Below are 9,858 nucleotides of genomic sequence, written 5' to 3' on the forward strand. Positions count from 1 at the left end.
TAAAGTTTAGAAATAAAATGAGTGTAAGGGGTAGGCGTAGGATTTTATTAATTGTAGGTTAAAATATTAAGCTTATACTTAGGCATAACAGTTTAAATTAAAGTAACTATCACCTTTATTTAGTTTAAGTAAGTCAATTATCTTGTTTGTTTTATGTATTAACTTGTTGTGTGTATTACGTATAATTTTTGTTTTGTTGTTTTGTATTTTTTTAAATAGCAAGTATTATACTGGATTAAATATAATGATTAAATTAATTTAGTTGTTTTGTTATGTTAACAAAATAGTTACATAATTAATTATGTTATCATATTTTTATTGAATTAGTATTTATGAATAAATTTCAATGCAAAAACTTTTGAAAAATTGTTAAAATTTTTACATTAATAAACGCAAAATGTGCTGCTTTACACAGGCAACATGGACGAGTGGTTAAGGCAGTGTACTTTTGCTCAGAAACACCTGTGTTAGGGTTCAAAGCCCACCATTTCCATATTTTTATTTATTTATATAATTATGTAAGTAACCACATATAATTATAAAAAATAAATAAAAAGCCAATTATTATTTATCTATTACATTCAAAGAGTATCTTTAAGAAGTACATTTCCGTGTAAGATAAGGATAAGTTTAAGGGCTAGGGGTGTTAAAACACTTTTTCACAATGTGATCTTATTTTTTATAGTTTTTACTGAGCTACAAGATGCTATTTACAGATTTTAAAAATTCAAAACAATCTTTGAGATATAGCCGGTCTAAGTCGGAGGCAACAATAGGTTCTTTATGGGAGGCACAACTAAAACAGCAAATAACTAGAAATTACTAAGAATATATCTTCTCCTAGGTTTTTTGAGATAACTACCTAAAATTTTTGGAAATATTCCTTGCAATCTTTAGAAAAGTCTTTTGCAAAAAAAAAAATAAAAATTTTATAAAAAAAAAAAACAAAAAAAAAGTTTAATTTTTTATATATATATTTTTAATAATTTTAATAATTCCTTGCACCAGTATTTTCAAATATTGCAAGGAAAATTTCCTAAAAAATTGTGATCGTAATTTCAAAAATGCTAGGAGATACATCTTTAGTGAATTCTAGTTATTTGCTGTTTTAGTTGTGCCTCCCATATGGAACCTTTTGTTGCCTCCGAATTTGACCGGCTATATCTCAAAAGTTGTTTTGAATTTTTAAAGTCTGTAAAAAGCAACTTGTAGCTTATTAAAAACTATACATAACAAGATCACATTACGAAAAAAGTGTTTAAACCCCCCTATGCCCCTAAATCTATTTTTACAGGGGGGTTACACTTTTTCTTAATGAATAACTGACCTTTAACTAATATTTATTTCTAAAAAAAGTGTTTTAACCCTCCTATGCCCCTAAGTTTATTCCTACCTTACACGGATGCATACTTCTCAAAGATACTCTTTAAGTGTAATAGATAGATATTTTGAAAAATTTGTGCGTACCTTACACTGATGCGTACTTCTTAAAGATACCCTTTAAATATAAAACATATATGTTTTAAAAATTTAGTGAGTATCTTACACGGATGTAACCCCCTGGCCTCAACTGTAATTTCCTTTTGCTTATTTAATGGAAGAATCATAGTTATATAAATAAACAAAAACATGGAAGTGATTGGCTTTTAACCTCCTATACCCTTAAAAAAAGCTCTTGTGGCAAATTAGATATCTGTTGTTCAAACAATGTTTTAGATCCAAAACAAAGTTTTAAAAACAATCAGAGGCCTAAGTTACCCTGTGAACTTTATTTTATACATTTAACCTGAACTTAATTAAAACTAACTATAACTGTAAATATTATAACCTAATACTTCAAGAAATAATATAAATTAAATCCTAATATATACTTGTTTGCCACTCTTTAAGTCATAAAATCTTCTGTGAGTAACCTTAACCTTCCCAGAGTTTTTTTTTCAAATCCTTAAATATTTTTAATAAACTTTCCTGAGGTTTTCTTAAAAATCTTAAAACTGCTTTGAGTTTCCCAGAGTTTGAAAAAGTTAAAATTTTTGTGAGTTTCCCTGAAATTTTCTATTATTTGAAATTTCTTTAAGCTCATTAGTGTGTGGCAATCCTATATATATATTTTATTACATAAAAGCCAGTGTGAATTTTATAATTATCTAGTTTAATGTTGCACCAATATCTAACTGAAATCATATTGTATTTGATGTATTCTTAACTATAATTTTTGGCCAAAAAATTATATTTATAAGTACATAAATTGAGTTATATATCATAAATTAATAAAACTTAAATATATAATTGCTTTTATTAAACAATATAAAGCAATTAAATCTTTTCAATTTTATATATTGATTATGATATTGTAAAACATAATCAATCGAATACTTTAGTTTGTCATAAATAAATTTTATTCTCACTATGTATTTAAATCTTGTTTAAAACAAAGTATACTTCAAGCTAAACATAGTTAGCATAAAACATTGATTTTCAGCTTAAATAATGGTTAGAAAGACATTAAATTCAATATAATTTCAGCTTGACATTGGTGCAACTTCATCCTAGGTAATTACTGTGAATTTTTAAACCAAAATAATGAACCCCACCACTCATACCCTTATATTAGCAGTAAAAATAAATAATCCTAAGTTAAATTATTATTTAATAATTTCCTCTCATCCTACAGATGTATTACAGTTAAATTGTATACAAATTTCTGAAACTAGTAAGGTTTAATATTTGAGAAAATACTTTTTAATTTTAAACTAAGTCTTTTGCTAACTTGTAACAACTTGTGGCTCCAAAATATGATAAATAGCATCAAAATTTACGGTTGGATAGCTTTATCTCTATGAAAATAGATCAGCCAATCAGCGACACATGTGTAGAATATTCAGCCCTACCCTAAGTAATACTTTTAGTCATTTGTTATTCACTCTTAATTAGTTTTTTAGGTTTTCTTAACCTTGAGTTATAATCTGCATTTTTTCAAAATAAACCATTTAAAAAAAATTCTCCCCCTTTCTAAAACCAACACAAATACTTATCATAGAGTAAAATTTATTTTTGTTATAATAACAGCTCTGCACTTGCATACTTTATATAATTGATTAATACTTATAAAACCTGTTTGTTGTTGTATAAGTGTATGTACATATTTTGTAATTTTTGATTTTACTATGTGCATTTATTTACTTTCTTTTTGATAAATATGTATCATTGTTAAAGTGAAACTTGTGTTTTTTATAGTTTTATATGAAGCCTTAAGCCCCATTCTTAAATGAAAAAGTGTAACTTAAAACAGATTTAGAAATATAATGTTAGTGAAATTACTAGACTAGGAGTCGGTAGGCATTTAGTAGTCATATACCAAATTTAAAAAATATATATATTCAAGAGCCCCAATGGTAATTTTAGTTTTTACTACTAAAAAAAAGACACAAAATATCTAGTGTAAGATTAGAATTTCTCGTTAAAACATATATTATTTCTTTTTTAAATCTTCATTTCAAACCCGATTATACCATTTAAAGTTTTTTAATTATAATACTATTACAATGTTTCATATTTTTAAACAATTTAGAAAGAGTCTTTGAACATTGAGATCTTAATTGGCTAAGATTTTTTCTGGCTAAGATTCAAAAAAAGACTGAAAACGTTCTGCTTGAATAACTTCATCGCGGCTAATGTTGGCTAAAGTAAAAACTGGCTAATGTTGGCTAAAGTAAAAGTTATCTAAAGTTAAAACTTGGCTAAGATTTTTTTCTGGCTAAGATTCAAAAAAATTAATAAAATTAATAAAAAGCTAAAGTAACAACAAAAAGGCTTACAAACTGATGAAAAAATAAAAGCAAAAAACATAAATAAAAAAACTCAGTTTTAACTAATTTAAAACTCGAACTAAGGAAATTAAATCATAACAATTTAAAAAAAATCTAAACAAAAAAACTTAAGTTTTAAAACCTTATTAAATATAAATACTGTTGATGGTTATTATTTATTAAACTAAAAAAAGCTTTGAGAAAAGTCATATCACTATTGACGATGTTAAAAATAGTAATAATAAAAGTAAAGTATTTTACGAAGTACCTTTTATACATTAAATATCTATTATTAAAACTTCGCGAGTAATTGTTTTAAGAACCTTGCATATTAGGCAATCGAGTCATACACTATTGATGAATTTGATAATAGTATTAAAAAAAGTAAAGTACTTCACAAAGTACCTCTTATACATGAAAAATCTAATATTAAAACTTCGCGATATCTGTAAAAGTATATGTTTTAGAGCATAAACCTGTTCTTGCATGTAGAGTTTAAAAAGTAAAAACTTTATACAAATTACTATTTTAAGATAATAAAGTTTTTTTTTTCTAAATTTTAAGAGGTTAATTATATCAAAGTAAAAATAATAAAAATAATTTGTTTCCATACGCCATTTTTTATAAATTAAGCTACATATACTTGTATCCTTTGTTTGATATAAACGTTTATTACCTAACTTTTATAAGTTAAGGTTTTAAATCTCTTTATATCTTATATTAGTGAACACATAATTTAGTTTCTAAACATCTTAACAACTATTTTAAGTAAACATTAAAACTTTTGAAAAAATATATATAACTGTTACATAAACTTAATTACATTATTTAATCAGTACAGCCGTTGACATCCTTAAATTTAAATTCGACGAATTTAATTAAAATTTAATCGCGGGCATATTTTATTTAAAGTATTTTAAAACATTTATAAAGCGATTTTGTAAAATATGTTATTAAATTTACTTTTGTTACATGAATAATATGCGTTTAAAACTTAATGCTGTATTAAAAAAAATTTGTTCAAGAACTAAACACTGTCCTTGCCATTATCATAACTTCTACAGTTATACTTGAAATCTTGACAAACTATGTAAAATCGTTCTTAAATGTTACCAAACTTTACCAAAGAAACAAAATGTTTTCATATGTTGTACTTAAATATAGATATAGTCTTTTTAAAATTACCTTTTTTACGTGAATGATCTGCTATTAAACTTAGCGCTGTAACAAAAAGCATATATTTAAGAACTTAACACTTTTTTTCTAGGGCTCATAACTTCTATGTTTTTACTTGAAATCTTGTCAAACTTTGTAAAATTGTTTTTAAATGTTAACAAAACGACCCATTTAAACAAAATTTGTATATATATTGTACTTAAAAAGTTATAGTCTTTTTAAAATTACCTTTTTTACGTGAATGATCTGCTATTAAACTTAGCGCTGTAACAAAAAGCATATATTTAAGAACTTAACACTTTTTTCTAGGGTTCATAACTTCTATGTTTTTACTTGAAATCTTGTCAAACTTTGTAAAATTGTTTTTAAATGTTAACAAAACGACCCATTTAAACAAAATTTGTATATATATTGTACTTAAAAAGTTATAGTCTTTTTAAAATTACCTTTTTTACGTGAATGATCTGCTATTAAACTTAGCGCTGTAACAAAAAGCATATATTTAAGAACTTAACACTTTTTTCTAGGGTTCATAACTTCTATGTTTTTACTTGAAATCTTGTCAAACTTTGTAAAATTGTTTTTAAATGTTAACAAAACGACCCATTTAAACAAAATTTGTATATATATTGTACTCAAAAAGTTATAGTCTTTTTAAAATTAACCTTTTTACATGAATGATCTGCTATTAAACTTAGCGCTGTAACAAAAAGCATATATTTAAGAACTTAACACTTTTTTTCTAGAGCTCCTAACTTCTATGTTTTTACTTGAAATCTTGTCAAACTTTGTTAACTTGTTTTTAAATGTTAACAAAACGACCCATTTAAACAAAATTTGTATATATATTGTACTTAAAAAGTTATAGTCTTTTTAAAATTAACCTTTTTACATGAATGATCTGCTATTAAACTTAGCGCTGTAACAAAAAGCATATATTTAAGAACTTAACACTTTTTTTCTAGGGCTCATAACTTCTATGTTTTTACTTGAAATCTTGTCAAACTTTGTAAAATTGTTTTTAAATGTTAACAAAACGACCCATTTAATCAAAATTTGTATGTATATTGTACTTAAAAAGTTATAGTCTTTTTAAAATTACCTTTTTTACGTGAATGATCTGCTTTTAAACTTAGCGCTGTAACAAAAAGCATATATTTAAGAACTTAACACTTTTTTTCTAGGGTTCAAATCCCTCTCTACAACGATATTTTTAAAATCACATAACTTATTAAAATGCAAAAAAAAATTACAAACTTAAGTGCTAAGAATCTCAATTAATAATGAAACATATATTGTAACCTATTTTCTGCCACGAATCCAAGCACTATCATAGCATTTTTAAATTGAGCTGTCTTTTCTAAAAAATACAAAATGGTTAACTAAAAAATATGTTTAAAGTTAAGTTATATAGATATACAGTAGTATATTGTTTGAGCACGCTTTTGATAAACTGCTTTTACAGAAGTGCGTATCTAAGAAAGCTAGTTTAAATAAAATGATCCTGTTGAACTCGAGTATCTTGGTTCAAAATAATATATTCTATGAGAGTTGCGCACCTAAAATGACGTAATAAAATTAAATAAAATTAAACACGCTTACTTAAGCTTAAAAGGACGATGCAAAAATGTTTGAATATGAACTTTATGACTTCGTAATTTTTGCAAGTTACCATTCGACAAAAAATTTTCATGATGAATGACTTGACTTCGTCTTTTGCACCAATACTTTCGCACTTTCTTTTTATGGAATGCATAACGTGTGAACCACATAAATGAATCGCGTTGTTGATCATTGATTCAAAGAGTTCTTTTTGTTCTCTTTCTTTAAAAGAGTTGTTGTCAAGATGAAAAAGCACATATTTATATATATATATATATAACATTTAGTTTTAGTTGCATAACAAACCTTCATTATCTAAAATATGGTACGCCATATTCAAATATATTCTAAGTCCGGTTTCGTTGAATGCAATTGATGCTGCGTGTAAGATTGGTATTGAGCAGTCACATTCTACACGTCTTATTGAAACTGCTATAAAGGTTTTAAAAACGTATAAGCCTTTTTAAAGCGGATGTATAGAAAATATCTTAAATAGAAAAGTTAATTGAAACAAAATTGAAACCTGAAGATAATTTTTGCAAATCGCGTTTGATTAGGTTTAACCATTGGCTGTAGTTGTATTGGTCTAAATGTTGAGAAATCATGCTACTTACGACAAGTCCTGGGAAGTTGTTCGATGTCGATAAACCAACTGTTGATTCATCTTTTCCTACATTTAAGTAAAAAAAAAATATATATAACAAGGAAAATAATTTAGCCTTACAATAAATATTTTACTAACCACTAAATAATGCCACTAAATAAGACAAGTTTTTGTCATCCAGCTTATCGAAAAAGCCCATTGTTGAATCAACATGCAGAACTGAAAAAGGATACTTTTTAAGCTTTCGTTTTGTAAACGCAGATCATTCACGTAAAAAAGGTAATTTTAAAAAGACTATAACTTTTTAAGTACAATATATATACAAATTTTGTTTAAATGGGTCGTTTTGTTAACATTTAAAAACAATTTTACAAAGTTTGACAAGATTTCAAGTAAAAACATAGAAGTTATGAACCCTAGAAAAAAAGTGTTAAGTTCTTAAATATATGCTTTTTGTTACAGCGCTAAGTTTAATAGCAGATCATTATGAAAAAAGGTTAATTTTAAAAAGACTATAACTTTTTAAGTACAATATATATACAAATTTTGTTTAAATGGGTCGTTTTGTTAACATTTAAAAACAATTTTACAAAGTTTGACAAGATTTCTAGTAAAAACATAGAAGTTATGAACCCTAGAAAAAAGTTTTAAGTTCTTAAATATATGCTTTTTGTTACAGCGCTAAGTCTAATAGCAGATCATTCACGTAAAAAAGGTAATTTTAAAAAGACTATAACTTTTTAAGTACAATATATATACAAATTTTGTTTAAATGGGTCGTTTTGTTAACATTTAAAAACAATTTTACAAAGTTTGACAAGATTTCAAGTAAAAACATAGAAGTTATGAACCCTAGAAAAAAGTGTTAAGTTCTTAAATATATGCTTTTTGTTACAGCGCTAAGTTTAATAGCAGATCATTCATGTAAAAAGGTTAATTTTAAAAAGACTATAACTTTTTGAGTACAATATATATACAAATTTTGTTTAAATGGGTCGTTTTGTTAACATTTAATACAATTTTACAAAGTTTGACAAGATTTCTAGTAAAAACATAGAAGTTATGAACCCTAGAAAAAAGTTTTAAGTTCTTAAATATATGCTTTTTGTTACAGCGCTAAGTTTAATAGCAGATCATTCACGTAAAAAAGGTAATTTTAAAAATACTATAGCTTTTTAAGTACAATATATATACAAATTTTGTTTAAATGGGTCGTTTTGTTAACATTTAAAAACAATGTTACAAAGTTTGACAAGATTTTAAGTAAAAACATAGAAGTTATGAACCCTAGAAAAAAAGTGTTAAGTTCTTAAATATATACTTTTTGTTACAGCGCTAAGTTTAATAGCAGATCATTCACGTAAAAAAGGTAATTTTAAAAAGACTATATCTATATTTAAGTACAACATATGAAAACATTTTGTTTCTTTGGTAAAGTTTGGTAACATTTAAGAACGATTTTACATAGTTTGTCAAGATTTCAAGTATAACTGTGGAAGTTATGATAATGGCAAGGACAGTGTTTAGTTCTTGAACAAATTTTTTTTAATACAGCATTAAGTTTTAAACGCAGATTATTCATGTAACAAAAGTAATTTTAATAACATATTTTACAAAATCGCTTTATAAATGTTTTAAAATACTTTAAATAAAATATGCCCGCGATTAAATTTTAATTAAATTCGTCGAATTTAAATTTAAGGATGTCAACGGCTGTACTGATTAAATAATGTAATTAAGTTATGTAACAGTTATATATATTTTTTCAAAAGTTTTAATGTTTACTTAAAATAGTTGTTAAGATGTTTAGAAACTAAATTATGTGTTCACTAATATAAGATATAAAGAGATTTAAAACCTAAACTTATAAAAGTTAGGTAATAAACGTTTATATCAAACAAAGGATACAAGTATATGTAGCTTAATTTATAAAAAATGGCGTATGGAAACAAATTATTTTTATTATTTTTACTTTGATATAATTAACCTCTTAAAATTTAGAAAAAAAAAACTTTATTATCTTAAAATAGTAATTTGTATAAAGTTTTTACTTTTTAAACTCTACATGCAAGAACAGGTTTATGCTCTAAAACATATACTTTTACAGATATCGCGAAGTTTTAATATTAGATTTTTCATGTATAAGAGGTACTTTGTGAAGTACTTTACTTTTTTTAATACTATTATCAAATTCATCAATAGTGTATGACTCGATTGCCTAATATGCAAGGTTCTTAAAACAATTACTCGCGAAGTTTTAATAATAGATATTTAATGTATAAAAGGTACTTCGTAAAATACTTTACTTTTATTATTACTATTTTTAACATCGTCAATAGTGATATGACTTTTCTCAAAGCTTTTTTTAGTTTAATAAATAATAACCATCAACAGTATTTATATTTAATAAGGTTTTAAAACTTAAGTTTTTTTGTTTAGATTTTTTTTAAATTGTTATGATTTAATTTCCTTAGTTCGAGTTTTAAATTAGTTAAAACTGAGTTTTTTTATTTATGTTTTTTGCTTTTATTTTTTCATCAGTTTGTAAGCCTTTTTGTTGTTACTTTAGCTTTTTATTAATTTTATTAATTTTTTTGAATCTTAGCCAGAAAAAAATCTTAGCCAAGTTTTAACTTTAGATAACTTTTACTTTAGCCAACATTAGCC

Source organism: Thalia democratica, chromosome 8 (genome assembly GCF_965202585.1).
Source record: "Thalia democratica chromosome 8, ktThaDemo2.hap1.1, whole genome shotgun sequence".
Taxonomy (NCBI): domain Eukaryota; kingdom Metazoa; phylum Chordata; class Thaliacea; order Salpida; family Salpidae; genus Thalia; species Thalia democratica.